Genomic DNA, 16,807 nt, shown 5'->3' on the forward strand with positions numbered 1-16,807 from the left:
CCCTAGGACCCTGATGTGTTACAGTGCCTAACAAGCAAACTTCAGGAGGAGAGCTGGATGGTCCTCTGGATAATGCCTTGGCCCAGGGCTTCTGCTTCGAACCCTTTGCAGGAGAGAGAGGTACAGGTTTAAATCCCATTTGGGCGAGGGCCTAGATCCCAGGCCTTCCCTCAGCAAGTACCTTTAAACAGTGAAATGCTTGATCTTCTCCTCCAGATAGGCACTAATATTTTTTTTTCTCTGAATACACTTTTACAGATTTACATGCAGTTGCATATGTACTCTGGGGGACTCTATTCCACCACCGAGCACACACGGCCATAGTGCTACTTTTTGAGCATGCTCATAAGGGCAAGTATAGGACAATAAGAGGAATAAGTATGGGACAGAAGGGAATAAGATCCAAAATTTACGTAAAGTACCATTTTTGGCACTTGTACAGCTACATTTGAATGCACAAGTGTCACTGACACATAGAAGTGAAATCAAATTTGGCACTTAAATGTTTTCAATTGCTACAACAATAATTGCTATCTTAATTTTAATACTTAATCCCATGAGGATCTCTGTGAGCTGCATTTGAGGTGGGTGGGAGAAGTAGTGGTGTTTGACTGTCATGTGCAGAATGGGAAAGGAGGTGTAAAATTACTTACCAGAAGACAATTTCCAACCAAGCAACTGATATATATCAGCTCTGTAAAGAGAAATCTCCTGAAAGCATGTAATGTTTTAAATGTTCCAAGTGTCTTTGAAGTGTTTCAGAAGGTGAAGGTACAGATGTATTCAGCCACTGAAGTGCTTAAAAAATGACCTTAGAAAAAATGGAAGTGCTTTATGTTACTTTTGTATCCTCCAGCAGAGCATGACAGAGAATTGTTCAGTCTTCTGGCATCCTGTAGTTCTCTGTTTCCCACTCCACATTGGTCCAAGGAACCACCTCTGGTAATCATGCTGATCTTCATAGGGTCACAGAACTGCCCGGTGTGTCACCGCTACTGTTTCCTGCCCGGCACAGAGGCATGTTATGCCCTCATATCGCCGGACACCCACAACAAGGACTCTGTCTCTTCTGTCACAGGATATTGTCAAGGAGCTTTCTGAAGAGTAGTAACAGCAGCCTGCATCCAGAATGTCAGCATCAGTCTCCTCTGTGTCTGAAAAACAGTCTACCAACTGCAGGTGAGCATATGGCAAGAAGGTCCATTACGTCTGTGGCAACAAGAACACCCAGATTAGTTACTAAAACCCAATTGTCAATGAGCACATTGCTTCCGAAGTGGCTGATGAGGTACAAAATCACAATTGACACCAGTGTGGTGTTAAGCCCAAACTGCTGAAGACATATAAGAAATCAAATGGATCTCATGTCTTCATTTGTGCCTCCTACAAAGAACTATCACTCTCCTTGTTGGGAGATGACTCTGTGATTTTGCTGGTTCTGGGGTTATTTCTTTCGGAAGTCTATGCAGACATAATGGGGCCTTCTAAGCATACTTGATATGGAAGTACAGGACAAGCACAAGTAAACGAATGCAGACAGAATCCAAACTGTACATCACAGCCAAAAATTGCAGTTGCACAACTACATACATGCACTTAGACACATAGGCCACGTCCAAATGAGCGCAGCTATGTCGTATGTGGCACTGCAAACATGTCTGCAGTAGGCCCGTGTGAGTAGACAGCTATTTGACCTGGCTTCAGATCCAGCCCGGAGCTCCAGACTGGGTTCCTGCTTTGATTTGGCCGAAGTGGCTCTGAAGCTTCAGAGCCGCCTTGGAGATCCGGCCATAGGGTATAAGAGGGAATCAATGAAATATCTATAACTGTTGGTTTTTGTCTGATTTGGATGAAACTTGCAGATACAGTAGCTGCTACTGAGCCCATGAATCCTGCTAAGTTTCAAGAACATCAGTGCAGAGGTTTGGGGGAAAATGCACCGCAAATTCTTGAAAGCAAAACTCATGTCACGCATGCGTGTTAAGCCACAGTGGGGTCAAAACTGCAGGGGTGGTAGCCGCTGGTGAGACCACAAAGCCTGCCAAGTTTTAAGGTGATAGGCATAGGGCTTCTTGGTTCTGGGGCCCCCCATCCATGGGAGAGTGATGGGTCCGTGGGGCCCTGCACCTCTAGCTGCTGCCAGGCAAAACTCACGACATGGCTGCTTGTGCAACCGACTGTGTCTGTCTTGGGGCAGTTGATTATCTATACTGATTATTTCCTCTCCTTAATCTGGGTTTTATAGGTGTTAATCCTTGCCAGTTAACTCGTTAACACCTAATTAACACCTACAAAACCACAAACTAAGGAGAGGAAATAATCAATACAGACAGTCAGTTGCACAAGCACCCATGTCACGAGTTTTGTCTGTCAGCAGCTAGGGCTGCAGGGCCCCAGAACCCACCTGCAGCAATCTCCTCGACAGCTGGCAGGAGTTGTGGCTGCAACAGGGGCCACCATCCCTGCAGCCATCACCCTGCTGCGCCTTAACACACACAGGGTCATCTATGTCACGAGTTTTGCCTGTCAGCAGCTTGAGGTGCAGATCCCCGCAAACCCCTGCACTGATCTCCTTAAAACTTGGCAGGATTTGTGGCCTTAGCAAGGGCCACCACCCCTACAGTTTTTAGCCCACTGTGGCTTAACACACACAAGGTCATCTATGTCACGAATTCTGCCTGTCAGCAGCTTGAGGTGCAGTTCCCCACAAACCCGAGCACCGAACTTCTTGAAACTTGGCAATCTTTGTGGCCTTACCAGGGGCTACCACCCCTTCAGTTTTCACCCCCTGTGGTGTAACACATATAAGTGACATGAGTTTTGCTTTCAAGAATTTGAAATGCAGTTCCCCCCAAGCCCCTGCACCGATGTTCTTGAAACTTGGCAGGCTTCATGCTCTCAGCAGACACTACCACTCCTACAAGTTTCATCCGGGTCAGACAAAAAAAATAACAAGGTTATAGATATTTGATTCCCCATTATACCCTATGGCTGGATGTCCAAGGTGGCTCTGAAGCTTTTCCAAAGCAATTCAGAAGCTCTGAACCTCTTTAGACAGCCTAACAAAGCCAGTGCTTTGATCCAGACATGCTGCTTTGGATGTCAAAGCATCCAAAGCTTCTTTGGATCTGAAGCACGGTCCGAAGCCTTGTACAGCCCTAGTCTGCGGCACCACATACTGCGCATTTAGATGTTCTTCATGCTGCAACAGAGTGTTGCCTATGTATGTGCTGCTCTGCTTTTTTTTCCCTGGGTTTTTTTTTGACTCCTTAATATCCAAGGGTCAAAAAAGCCCATGGGGAAAAAAAGCATAGCAGCACATGCACAGGCAATGTGTGCCACTCAGAAGCAGATCCAGGCTGCCCTGAACCATGCTTTAGCTGCTGGCTAGGCTCTGTGTGGCAGAATTGCCACTGCTTCAGCACCAGGAGGCCCCCAGGACCTCAGGTAAGGCTTCTGGGGGCCAACCCAGTGCTGGCCCCAGACTCTCCTACCCCATCAGGGGTAACTTACTGTGTGCCAAAGCGTGCATGGCACAGGAGTTCCCTGGGGACAAGCAGCGGTGGCTCAAGGTGTGCCGCCAGTACTTGTCCTCAGGGAACTGAATGTTCATGCTCGTCTGGACACACCCATAAAGTTTTAAATGGGATTTAGTCCTTGTTGGCTATAGGGAGAAGCACTTGCACATATCTAGGATGTTATTGGGGCCCCTTCTATGTGTTACAGGTATTGTGCAATTAACTGAGACCACCTAAATGTGCAAAACATCTAACACCATAAAAAGGTCCAACCAGCTATAAAGTTAGACCTTTAAAATGTTCACTAACTTTACGGTTGGTTGCTATCCAGCTTTAATCTGCATACGTATCAGGGTTTCCCTTGCAGCTGGGAGACCTATCAGCTGACCAGGCTGCCAGACACAAGACAGCACCATACCCAGCCAGGGCTGGGAGTCCTGCAGCTGAGGGGACTCTCAGCTCCAGCAGGATGCTGGATCCCAGAAGCTATAGGGCATAGCTGTGATCTCTCAGTCCTGGGAGTGCATGGAGAGCCCCCATGGCTGAGAGGTCATAGCTAGCATGGTCTCACAGCTGCAGGGGTGTGTGGAACTCTCCAAGGTGGCGAGATCATTGCTGCTGTGATCTCCTAGCTTCAGGGGTGCTTCACAGCTGGGAGATCACACCAGCTGTGTCTCTCAGCTGGGGGGTGTATGGTGCACCCCTTTGGCTGGGACCTCCTCTCTCTCTGCTGCACTGACAATAAGGCACAATGGGATCTAATGTGCAATCCCACAATCACACCTCCTGCCTTGCACATGGGGCATGACAGGAGGTGTGATTGTGTGGATCATGCATTAGATCCCATTGTGCCTTTACCTGCATGTGCAAAGGGGCCCTGGGTTCCACATTTAATATGTCTGCCTTTTGGTTTGGTTTCGTTCACAATTGTGCAAATAAAAATACCAAGGCAAAACCTTAATTCAAAGTGATCTGGATACTAACAACAGCTGTTTAAAAGGTATTAAGAGTCAAATTCTTCTCTTGGTGTCAGTGGTATGATCTAGTCTAACTAGAGGGAGACCTAGTAAGATGTTCTGAACTCCATAGTAAGGCCAGAACTTGGGCTACAGGACAGCTTAACCCTATGTAAATGTTTATATTCTCAGGACATGAACATAGCTACAAAACAAGCACACGTCAGCAAAATGGAAAGATCTAAAGATTTTGAAAACCTGGGAACCAGTTCTCCATTCCCTTGCACCTTGTATTCTCATTTACCTCTCTCCAGTGTGAGTACATGACACTACCATGTCTGAATAGCAGTGTCTCAGAATTAGAAACACTGGGATAATTGTGTAAGGTATCTCAAAGAGAAGCAGCACACACATACACAGCTTAAAGAGAGGAGATCTCCAGTGCCCCTGGAATTTGGGTTGATCATGGGATGATTTTCTGGGGGGAGAAAATCTAACCTACCTGTTAACTGTCCTGGGTCTGATATTATGTAACGTCTTGATTAATGATCTGAATGATAGGATTGAGTACATATTTAGCAAATTGGCAGATGACACCAAGCTGGGTGGAGCAACAGAGACTCTGAAAGGCAGAGCTAGGATCCCAAATGATGTGGATAGATTAGAAATATGATCCACAATCATTCAGATGAAATTCAACATAGACAAGTAGAAAATCCTGCACTTGGGATGGAATAAATGTATGCATACATACAAACTGGAGGATGACTGGTTAGGCAGCTGTACTGGAGAGAAGGACATGGTGATTTATAGTAGATCATAATCTGAATATGAGCAAACAGTGTGCTCTTGTTGCAAAGAAGGCCAATAGTATACTGGGTTTAATTTACAGGTACATCATTTGCAAATCAAGGGAAGTGATTCTTCCACTTCATTCACTGCTAGTGAGGCCTCACCTGGTGTACTGTATCTAGTTTTGAGCCCCACATCTCAAGAAGGATGTGGACAAATTGGAAAGCGTCCAGCAAAGAAATGGATTACTTCAGGACTTGCTCTGTGAACCCCACAGGAAGGGGATTTGCTGGGAGCTGTCCCAGGTGTGGGGCAGCTGCTGGCAAGTTTTCTGCCGGGGGGGGTGGAGGGGGCAGGGATAATGACGACAATGATGGGGGGCAGGGGCGGGTGTGGGACGAGACAAGGCTTGCCAGCAGCTGTCCAGATTGGCATGGAGCTTGCCAGCAACCTGCCTCCACCCACCCTTTGCAGCAGCTCTGTGCAGCATAGAGCTGGCTGCTTTGGAGGGGGAGCTGGGACTGGGAAACCAGCCCCTGCTTGCTCCCCAGAGCAGCCAGCTCTGTGCCATGTGGAGCTGCTCTGGGGGGTGAGTAGGCAATGGGTTCCCAGGCCCTGCTCACCCTGCAGAGGAGTCTGCTGTATGCTGGGAGTGCTCCATGTGTGGATGCCTCTTGTGGCCACTTGGGGATTGGAAGGGTCCTGATCCCCAGGTGGCTGCCAGGCAGTGTCCGTGCAGGGCAAGGGGATGCCTCTCCTATCCACATGCAGATTGGGACTCTCCTGATCCCCATGTGTCAGCCAGGCACTGTGCAAATCAGGGTGGGGATCTGTCCTGACCTGATCCCCATGTGCATGGGACACAGCAGTGACAACATGTGGGGATCAAAACAATCCTGATCCCAAGTGGTGGGGCCTTAGCCAGACAGCAGCAGGCCCCCAGTGCCTCAGCTGACCGGGAGCAAATTGCTCCCAATCAGCATCTACATGTGCACTTTGTGCAGTTCCTAATGGGTAGTTAATGTACTGCCTGCTTTTACAGGTAGTAGAAAACCCTGCATTAGCCTAATTAATGGTGTGGTAGCTTCTGTGCATGGGTACATGGTGATGATTTACTGTACAGTAGATTAATCTACTGCACAGTAAAGTATCTCATGTAGATGCGCCTATGAGGTCCCTTGTAACCCTACTTTCCAGTGATCCTATGATCTTATGCTGCTACAGTATGAGATCCAGCTTACCACAGAGCATACAGGACTCTCACCTGTAAGACACCAAAATATTTGGGGCTTTGGTGTAATGAGCTAAATCGCTTTCCTTAAATAACCGTCATTTGCTATGTGAAGAATGATATCAATCTCAGCTGTGCCCTTCTGTTGTGCTGAATTCTGAGTTGGCCCAAAGCAAACACATGCTTCTCTGCTAAAATCTGAAGTAGATATATTGTGTACACCTTCCATTCCTCTGTCCCTGGGAAGGTGGGTAGAAGGATGAGATAAGTGCAGGTTTCCTACTATATGCCAGTTTTGTGCCAGTATTGTCCAAGACAAGTACTATCCTACGGCAGTGCAGGGGTAGACAGTGACCAGGGCTGGCTGGGGCACAAGGGTGCTACAGTGTGGGAGCTGCCTGCCAGCTAGCTCCACACTTTTACACTCTCAAGTCCCACCAAGCCCCTCCTCCAACCAACGTTGTCACCCGGAGCCCAGGGCTGATCCCCTGGACTTCGTGCTAGCATAGGGCTGCTTCATCCCAGCTCAGCCTGCTGTGGTCCCTGGTGCACATGTAAATGCTACACCTGGGAGAAATAAATTCTGACACAAACTGTGCCAGAGTTTATTTCTTGCCCTAATCACATGATTGTGTGAGTGGGTATGAGATATTTCAATTCTAACAGTCTCTAGCTGAAACAGGGTGACTGCCTTGTAAGCCAGATACACATACAAACAGTCTGTTGTTTTATGACAGGTTTTCTCTGTAAAGTTTTTAGTCTGAATAATTAGTACTTTGCTTTATGAAAATTGGCTGGTGAATGGTTGACCCTGTCATTGGCTGTGAGTGAACCAGAATATAGGAAACGAACAAAAGTCAATTTACTGAGATATCATAGGAAAATGCAGGGCAGTCCCTTGTCCCCAGACAAAAATGAGAGGAAGGTGGGTGCCTGTCATGAAAGAGATGGCAGAGGCCTGAGACCTAAGAAAGGTGCCCATGAGGGGCTACAATTAACTATGACCAGAAAGTATAACCTAGACGGAAGACAGAGGAGGTTTGTTTAGCTGACAGTGTTGACATGGGCAATGTAGGTACTAAGTGGTATTATTTCTCTGGCATTTGAGGGACCATTTGTAGCTGTCTTAATATTTATATTAGAGATTAGGCATCATTTTGGATAAACACAGGAAAGCACTGTGGATAAGATCCAGTAAACTCAGCTCCTAAACAGGACTAAAGTAGAATACCATTGCTCCAGCAAAGCTCCCTACATGTCCAAACTTAGGCTTCTGTAGAAGCACAGAAACACTCTAGTCCAGTGGTTCTCAACTATTTTTGATTCAGGTCCCATCTGTAAACGTCAATGGCCAGTCTCAACCCAGTGTCCCTCACCCCTGACTCATTGCCCCCCCGCCGCGCAATCCCCCAGTGTGTGGGGTGTGGGGTGGGGGCAGGGGAGCCCAAGCACCCCTTGCAAAAGCTGAGAGGGCAAAAGCCTAGTTTCCATTCTCTGCTTCCAGGGCTATTTATGCATTCAACAGTCATTGCATAAAAAACAGAATAACCCTGAAAGCAGGGATGAGACTACATGGCTCTCCCATTCCCTGATGCATATCACGACCATTAAGCTGTAATGTCACATTTCTCCTTTAGTCCTTTGAACTATCCTCCTGAAGCTAGATGCCTAATGTTGGACATACTAGCCACGTCCAGATGAGCACGGACGTGAACTTGCAACGGAGCAAATAGTAGTGGCACAGATTTGTGCACACCCCTGCATGTACAATTTGTTATTGAACACATTGTCCCACTGTGGGCAAACTGCCCATGCCCAGTTCCTCCTGGCTCCCGGGGCATGCTCCTCCGACTGTGATCCTTGTGTGTTGTGTGAGGGGACATGGGGAGGGGGCTTTGGCTGGCTGTGTCTTGGGCAAATCACTAATACTTGGAGTGCCTCTGCATGTTTTTGAAGTGAAGTTAATGAAAGTAATGATGCTTCATTACCAACTGTAAAATGCTTTAACATCCTCAGTGGAAAGGTGCTGCTTTTTTAAAGTAATTAATCAAATCCCCTAGTTGAATCCTAAGCTAAGGACCAACATTCCTTATGATATAGGGAGATAATGGGAAAAGAGAGGTTTAAAACCTCAGGTACTTACCACAAGGACTCCTGCCTCTTGTCATGCTTATAAAACCCTTTGAGAAATCCAAGCAATACCACTTGCTACTCCATCTAAATGATTTTATAATCACCCTCAGCCTTATTTTATTCTTTTGTCCATTCACTATGTTAATTATGATTTTTCCTCCCTGGGCACTAAAACTTCTTGTGTTTTTTTTTTTTTCCCTTTGGTTCAGTTATTCCGGGAACTCATTAAATGTCTGAGTCACGTGCTCATTATTAGAAAGTGAAAACAACTGCCTTGCTGTGGGAGAGACTTCATGGTGAATTACTGTAGTTAAGTAGTATCTTAACAGCTAGAGACTCTTTAGCATTAGGTAGATTTTTTTAGACCTGTAATGCACTGCAGATTATGATGCTTCCTGTACTGAATGGCATGAGGTTGTCTGTGGCTGGTTTAATATGGATTCTTGTAGTGGGATAACAAACTGTTAGGCCTGTGTGAAGGGGCTAGTATTTGCTTCAAGTTCGGCTGATTCACAGGACAGTGATTCGATTTGGTGATTGGATCACTGTCCCGATTCGATTCAGCTGAATCTGATTTGGAGATTCAGCTATTGCCAAATCTCCGAATCAGCCAGGTCCATCCCCCCCCAGCCCAGCAATGGCTGCCCCATCCAATCCAGCTTCCGGCTCTTTGGGAAAAAAAAGCCCCAGCTGCCAGGTGGGGGGGGCAATCCCTGCTGCCCCGCACTGCCCCCCACTGCATGGGGGACTCTGCATGAGCCCCCCAACCCTTCCCTTGCCCCCCAGACCCTTCCCCGTGGGTACCCCGCTTGCCCCAACTCCAGCCCTTTAAGAAAAAAATAAACCCCCCAAAAATTTGAATTCACCACTCCTGCCGGGGGGGGTGATCCCTGCTGGCACCCACTGCCCTGTGCCACATGGGGGGCTCTGTATGATCCCCTGAAGCCCTGAGGCTGCTGCAGAAGGGGTGAGTCCCTGGGCTTTTCTCCATTTTTTTTTCTTAAAGGGAAGAGCCAGAGCTGGACTGGGTGGGGCACCCTGGGGGGTTGGGAGAACAGGGGGGGTTGGGGGGCTCATGGAAGAGCCCCCCATGTAGTGTGGGGCAGTGGGGGGCAGCAGGGATCGCCCCCCCCCCCCCCAGCAGCACTCAGTGAGCACCAGGGATTTTCTTTAAAATACCGAGCTGGGGGGAGGAGCGGAGGGAAGCCATGGGTGGGGAGGCTGGGGGAGCGGAAGGGTCAGGGAGCCTGGCAGGGGTTCCCCCATGGTCCCCTCTCCCCTCCCCCAGCCCTCCTCCGCCGCCCCAGTACTTACCAGCTCAGAGTCAGCTGCAGTCCACTGGGGATTGCCCAAATCATCAAAGCTCTCCGAATCTTTTCCGAAGATTTGGAGAGCTTCAAATCGATTCAGACCTTTAAATTGGTCCCCTGATTCAATTTGGATTCAGAGATTTGGCCACTGAATTGGGCTGAACCTCCTCTGAATTGAATCACCACCCGAAGCTTCGTATATCCCTAGACTTTCCTGTATGTATTGTAGAAGACTTAGATGGAGTTTTCCAGTAGACAAGAAAAAAGACAAATTAAAAATGTTCTATTGCTGAGATATTTTTTGGAAATCTTTTCTAAGTGGGTATAGGCCAGAAATGAAACTGAATCCATCTATGTACGACAAGCCAAATTTCACTACACTGTAGTAATTCAAGAAATAGGTTAATTTTAAATCAGATGACCTCTTTAACTCCACTATTCCCAACCATTGTGATTGCCCCCAAGCCATAGTTTAATAGGCATTTTAGCTGAAATGGAGGTCAGAAACAAGCATTTAACAATTTTATCATTTCCACTGAGGGAAAAGTTTGGTCTAGTGGTTGGCTTATGGTGGTTAGGAATAAGAACTCCTGGGTTCTTTTCACAATTACTTTAAAGGGACTGCACGGGTGTTAAGTTGAGATGTTCAGATGAAAAATGCCGAAATAAAAGTATTATCACTTGTTATTTACCAAAAGCTGTCACTTGAGAACAGAGCTATCCATATGTAGGGGGATTTTATGATTGTGTAGCTAGTATATACATGTGGGGTGGAGCTTGCAAGTCAGCCATGTCCTTTGTGGTTTATCCTTATTTGCTTGGTCGCCTGGAAAAGACATGCTAGGTTGTGAAATTAGGCAAAGGGATGGTCAAAGCTGATGGACATGGGACAAAGAAAGAAAAATCCTAGCCCAAATAACAACCAGTTCTATAATTTAGAACTGACCTGTGAAACGTTTGGGTTTAATGGGTGCCAGATTGTGACTTTCTTTTTTACTTCACTGAGAACTAGGTAGAAGTAATAATCCAAATGTTAGGAATATTTGCAAAAGTTTGCCTTCCATTCATCAAGATCCCTAATTCATGTGCATTCAGTAAAGGGGTGTGTACTTGTGTATATATTCTGTTCCTAAAACAAAGGATGAAGGATGGTAATGGGAATCATAGGTAGGTCTATAACAACCGTTTGTAGAAAAGGTAGCAGGGAATTATTCTTGTTTGGAAGACTTTGACTAATAAAGGACTGGCTTCCTCTGTGACTCTTCTTATTTCTGCCCAGGTTGTGCTATTGTGTTTAGCCCTGGAATACACTTTGGGATATTCCATTGGATTTACCTTGGGGTAACCTAGTGTAATTATTTCCTAACCATTAAAAAACAAAAGTAGAACTTAGCTCAGGTTCTTCCTAATGATGCTTTGGAGTTTCTGTGTTAAGTACCTGTGGGTGCATCCCTATGAGCAGAAACATGTTTCCCTGGGGACACATAGCAGTGGCATACATTTATGCTATTGCTAGGTGTCCCCAGGCATGCCCCTGCATGTGTGCTTTGGAGGGCGGCAAATTTCTCTGAGTGGGGTAGGTGTAACCGGGGCCAGGTGGCCCCGGTAGCCTTACTTGGGATCTTGGGGGCCTCCCTGGGCTGCAGCAGCAGTGATTGGAGTGCACAGAGCCTGGCCAGCAGCGTGGCTCTGGCTGACCAGGCTCCAGTTTCAGGCAGCACATGCTGCAGCCATGTGCACAGCCCCACTTTTTTTGGGGTGGTGTTTTTATTTGACACTGGGATCTCCACATGTCAAAAAACCCCTGCCATACTGCTAATTAGCAGTGCGGCAAATGCATACATGTGCAGAGTGCGTGGTTTGTGGTGCTGCAGACAGATCTGCAGCACCACAAACTGCATGTGCATGCTTGTGGGGATGTGCCCTATATGGGCTCTTTTAACAGCACGTTTGAGCACCCCTAAGGGCACACTTGCCTGCCTGTACACTAATGCCAGGAGCCTGGGTAACAAGCAGCTTGTCCTCTTGCTCAGTGCAAAGAATTATGATGTCACTGGGATAATGGAGACCTGGTGGGACTCCACCCATGACTGGACCACGGGTATAGAGGGCTATACACTGTACAGGAGGGATCGTGTTGACAAAAAGGGCGGGGGTGTAGCTCTCTATGTGAAGGAAAGCTACATGTCCCTGCAAGCTGATGTCGGCAACCGGCATGGACAGCTAGAGATCTTCTGGGTAAAAATTCATGGGAAAAATGGCACAGGGGACACAATGGTGGGAGTCTACTACAGACCTCCCACTCAAAGTCCTGAGCTTGACCAGGAGTTCGCCCGGGAACTGACTGAGGCCGCTTGCTCCAGGACCTTGGTTGTCATGGGCGACCTCAATTACCCGGACATCTCCTGTATGGTAGAGAAATGTTAGCATCTCCATTTTATAGAAGGGAAACTGAGGCACAAAGAAATCAAGACCTTGAACCTCAAAGGTATTGATCCAGTTGGAGTTAGATATCAAAAGAAGCTTGAGTGTTACAGCTTCAAGTATTTTCCCAAGGTCATATGCTGGAAGAACAAAGGTTTGACCCTGTGTCTCCCAAATTCCAGGAGGGGGCTTAATCAATCACTAGATGACCCTTATCTTCACTCTAACCTATTGCATCCCCTTTTACCTTAATAATACACCTGGGCCCTCCTTCTGCTTGGTTGTACAAACTAATCTGCTTTGGAATTTGAATTGGTTTACATCTGTCTTACAGCTGGGATACTGGAGTTTGGAGCAGGCAGTAAAATGCTCACAAGTGATTCAGATGTAGCAGAAAATAGCTTAGTCCTGTAAACTAGTGCCGTTATCTAAGCATGTTAAGATCTCCCCTGATTTTTAGCTATGAAAATATGTCTCAGTAGCTGTTCCTGGAATTTCAGGATCTCACTAACCAGCAGGCAGTACTTTCAGCAGCCCCGTTCTGTTGCAGCTTCTATGACTGATATGTGACGTTGCCCCATCATTGTGCTAGACAGGTGACACTACTTGTGTTTCTGCTAGTCCCATAGGTGCTCTCATATTTATAGCACTTTTCCCCTGAGCAGGAACAAGCAGAAGAACCAAAGGATTAAAAGAGCCATCTGGCAGTGACAAGGCTTTGGGTGCGTGCAGGATTCTCTGAGACTACCTTGTGGACACATCCCCTCCTATATCAGCTACCTTACATGTTACGAGCCCTGCTTAGGGTGTGTTTTTCTGTTGTTTTTTTAATTATGACTATGTGTTATGATAGTGTGAGCCTTGAAGCTCCAGCCATGGGTCAAAGCTCTGTTGTGCTGGCTACAGTACAAATACAAAAGAAAAAACAGTTCTCTGGTTAGTCAAATCCTTACAGTCAGGAGAGCCAGCAGTTTTTTTGAGGGAAAAAAGCCATGATATGAACAATGGGCAACTGGTAAGGGATGCATGGGGGTGCATGGACCCCCTCGATGGGGCCAGCACCCCCCTGATGGCCAACACTGATGCTGTCAGTGGGGCAGGTGCTCCGCCTGATAGGGCCACCGCTGCCGGCAGCTTCTGCAGGTGCCCCCCCAGATTCAGGAGGCACCAGTCATTCATGTTATGAACACCAGATAAGGAGAAATGAAAGCTTCTGCCATCAACCTTCCTGAAGGCAGGGACAATTTCCCACACGATGCTTTGACCAAAAATCTCCAGAGCATAAACCATGAGGACTCTGGCCTCCAACAGAGCAGTGAAGATTCCCATCACCTCCATCAGCAGTGGGAACTCTGTGTTATTTGGATGTACAATAACCCACCGACCAGTTCCTTCATGCATGGCTGTTCCACCTGTCTCCCTGCATATTACCTAGAGTTCTCTTCTTCACCTTTTCAGGTCATAGGGGCAATATAGAATGAAATGCTAGTTGTATGGAAGAGCACAGAGAACTTAAATTATTATAAATTTATTAGGTCCCTGCATGGCAGCGAAGATGGTACCACAGGTCTCTGGGGGCATAATTTGACTTTGTAGAATCTTATTACTGAGGTTGATATGCAAGAAGGAAAGAACCCAGCTTGGTTGTCAGAGCTCAGGGGAGTTAGAGGTGCTGGCAGCTGAAAAGAAATACAACTTTCTGCATGTGAAATGAGCAGGTTTAATCTGCAATCAGCCAAGGAGCAGAAATGTGGAGTCTTACATGCCTTTTACTGAAGATCATTTTTCAGATTCAAATGTATATTAAATGTCACGTTCAAAACTTCCAACAGAACGAATCAATTAGAATTGGGGACCCCCCCCCCACAAGCGCAGCCTTTTTATCGGGGTGCCCTGATAAAAAATGCAAGCAACATGAAATCAAGTGTATCCCATGCTGTTGTGGAAAGGCCTGCAAGACTTCTTGGATATCCTATATTATTTAATATTTGGTGAACATGTTATTAAAAACATTGGGCATCTTTTAAATGGGATTTTCATTGTATACATCTAGGCGGTTAATTTTTGTTAAGGTGTCATCTCTTTATCTCAATGACCAAATTCTGTAGCTTTGAAATGACAAAGCTTTCTATTCCTTCCTTTATAAACAGCTATATATGCACAAATAGCATATAGTAGGCAAAATTGCTATTTTAGCCTGCATTTATAATCTGTCTATCAAATCTGTGGTGCAATGTTTCCATAAGTGTGGACTAAACTTTAATACAGATTCTCTTCAAGCTAAATTGGCATCACAGAAAGTCAGTCATTTTACAAGTTAACGTTTTTCACTGGGAAAATGCTAAACTGTTGAAATCAAACATTTTTTTTTGTGGGAATGGACCAGTTTCACCAGCGTTTGACTGGGAAGTGTATACTTTGATTTTATTTTTTAAGGAACATGCTTACATCCCTATAAGGTAGGCATGGGCAAAGTCTGGCTCAAGGGCCAAATTGGGTCCGTAGTGGACTGCATTTCCCAGCACCCCCTGCCCGCATGACTGCGGCCGGTTTCCATGGAGACCCCAGCAGCAGCAGGGGCTGGCAGCAAGGGGTCAGGGTTTCCATGCAGACCAGCCCCAGCAGCGCTGGCATGGTGTGCAGTTGGGTGGGGAGCTGCTCTGGGGCCAGGATCTTGTGGCAGTGCCAGCATGGTCCAGAGACAGGGCAGAACGGTGATCCACTGCCCACAGGCAGCAGATTGCAACTCTGCCCTGGCTCCAGACCACACTGTCACTGCTATAAGATCCCAACCCTGACCACAGCTCCCTGTCAAGCTGCATGCCTTGCGAGCGCTGCTCGGGCCAGACTCCATGGAAACCCCGGCCTTGCACTGCCATGGCCCTGCTGCTGCTGGGGTCTCCATGGAAACTGGATGCAGTGATGCAGGCTGCTGGAAAATAGAGTCTGGCCACTGGCCGGATCCACCGTTTTGCTCACCCCTGCTGTAAGGCATTTGACTTGGTACCCAGAATGAGGGCATACAATTAAATGGATAAAAATACCAGGTAACTTACTGGTTTCAAAATGGGGGTGATAGTAGGGCTGTGTGAAATGGCACTGTTCTGTTTCAACTTGCATTTCAACATTTCAGTGGAACAGTGTTTCATTTCGAATTTCATTTGGATTTGAAACTGCTGTTCCATTTCATTTGACGTTTCACTCATAGGCTATAATGGGAAAGCTCAAAATAGCCTATAATAGCCTATAAAACGGTCATTTTTGGCCTAAGTTGAATGAAACTTGCAGAAACGGTGGCCCCTTCTGAGAACATGAAGCCTACCAAGTTTCAAGAAGATTGGCACAGGCGTTTCAGGGAAACTGCACCTCAAGCTGTGGACAAGGAAAACTTGTGACATGGGTGACACTGTGTGTGTTAAGGCGCAGCAGGATGAAAGCTGCAGGGATGGTGGCCCCTGCTGAAGCCACGAAGCCTGCCAGCTTTCAAGGAGATTGGTGCAGGGGCTTCTGGGTTCTGTGGCCCTGCACCCCTAGCTGCTGACAGGGAAAACTCGTGTCATGGGTGGGTGACACTGGGTGTGTGTTAAGGTGTGCCCTTACTCAACTAGCACCAAAGCAGAAAGCAGGGCAGTTCAAACAATGCTGCCTTTTATGCAGTTTTCCCATCCCTCCCCCAGAGCACTGGGATTGGAAGGGACCTCAGGAAAGGATGACAGTCACTGGCCAGCTACACAGTCAATAATGAGAGCAGTCCTTCCTCCCCCTCCACGCCTTCCTCCTCACTCACCTTACTTTAGTTTCTGTTTCCCTGCAGGCAAGCCTAGCTTGAGCTTTGAAACTCAAAATGTTAAAAAAATTTAGAAACGTTTTGACTTGCCTTGTTTCCTTTCGAGGCTGTTTTGAAGCACTCTGGTTTTTTTTATTTCAGTGTTTTGAGCTCGAAACGAGTTGTACCAACATCGAAAGGAAACTGCCGGCGAAATTTTGCACAGCTCTAATAGTTAGCCATGTTAGCCAAATTAGGCAGGAGGCAGGGAAGTTTGGCACCTTATAGACTAACTTGTTTAAAGAAGCATGAGCTTTTGGAGGTTGCAGACAACTTCATCAGATGCAATGAATGGAGAGCAGAAGTACTAAATAGAAAAGAATAAAGCATTCATTATTGGGTTATACGGATGATGTCTTTTGAGAGCTGAGTGACAGCTTTATAGAAATGATAAGGAATTTCTTTCTATTTAGTACTTCTGCTCTCTGCAAGTCCATTCATAGCATCTGACAGAGAAGGCTCTATTCCAAACAGGAATTAAATCAGGGAAGTCCTATGTCCTGTGTTATCCAAGAGGTCAGATTAAAGGTTCCCAGTGGTCCCTTCTGGCATTATAATTTATGGATTTACCCATTTGAGTCACCTAAGTACCAAGCACCCTACATCTCCTATTTACA

General features: G+C 46.7%; 1 protein-coding gene across 1 annotated transcript in view; it reads left to right on the top strand.

Moving 5' to 3' along the window:
* The first annotated feature begins 1,103 nt into the window (after positions 1–1,103).
* The window catches only part of HIVEP3 (HIVEP zinc finger 3), a 529,666-nt gene continuing 513,962 nt past the window's right edge, over positions 1,104–16,807 (top strand). The window contains exon 1 of the mRNA XM_090056875.1: positions 1,104–1,179. The gene's annotated coding sequence lies outside the window, so the exon portion shown is untranslated. The remainder of the gene's footprint in view (positions 1,180–16,807) is intronic.

This window comes from Crocodylus siamensis, chromosome 7 (genome assembly GCF_052110815.1).
Source record: "Crocodylus siamensis isolate JL-2025a chromosome 7, ASM5211081v1, whole genome shotgun sequence".
In the NCBI taxonomy this organism is placed as follows: Eukaryota; Metazoa; Chordata; order Crocodylia; family Crocodylidae; genus Crocodylus; species Crocodylus siamensis.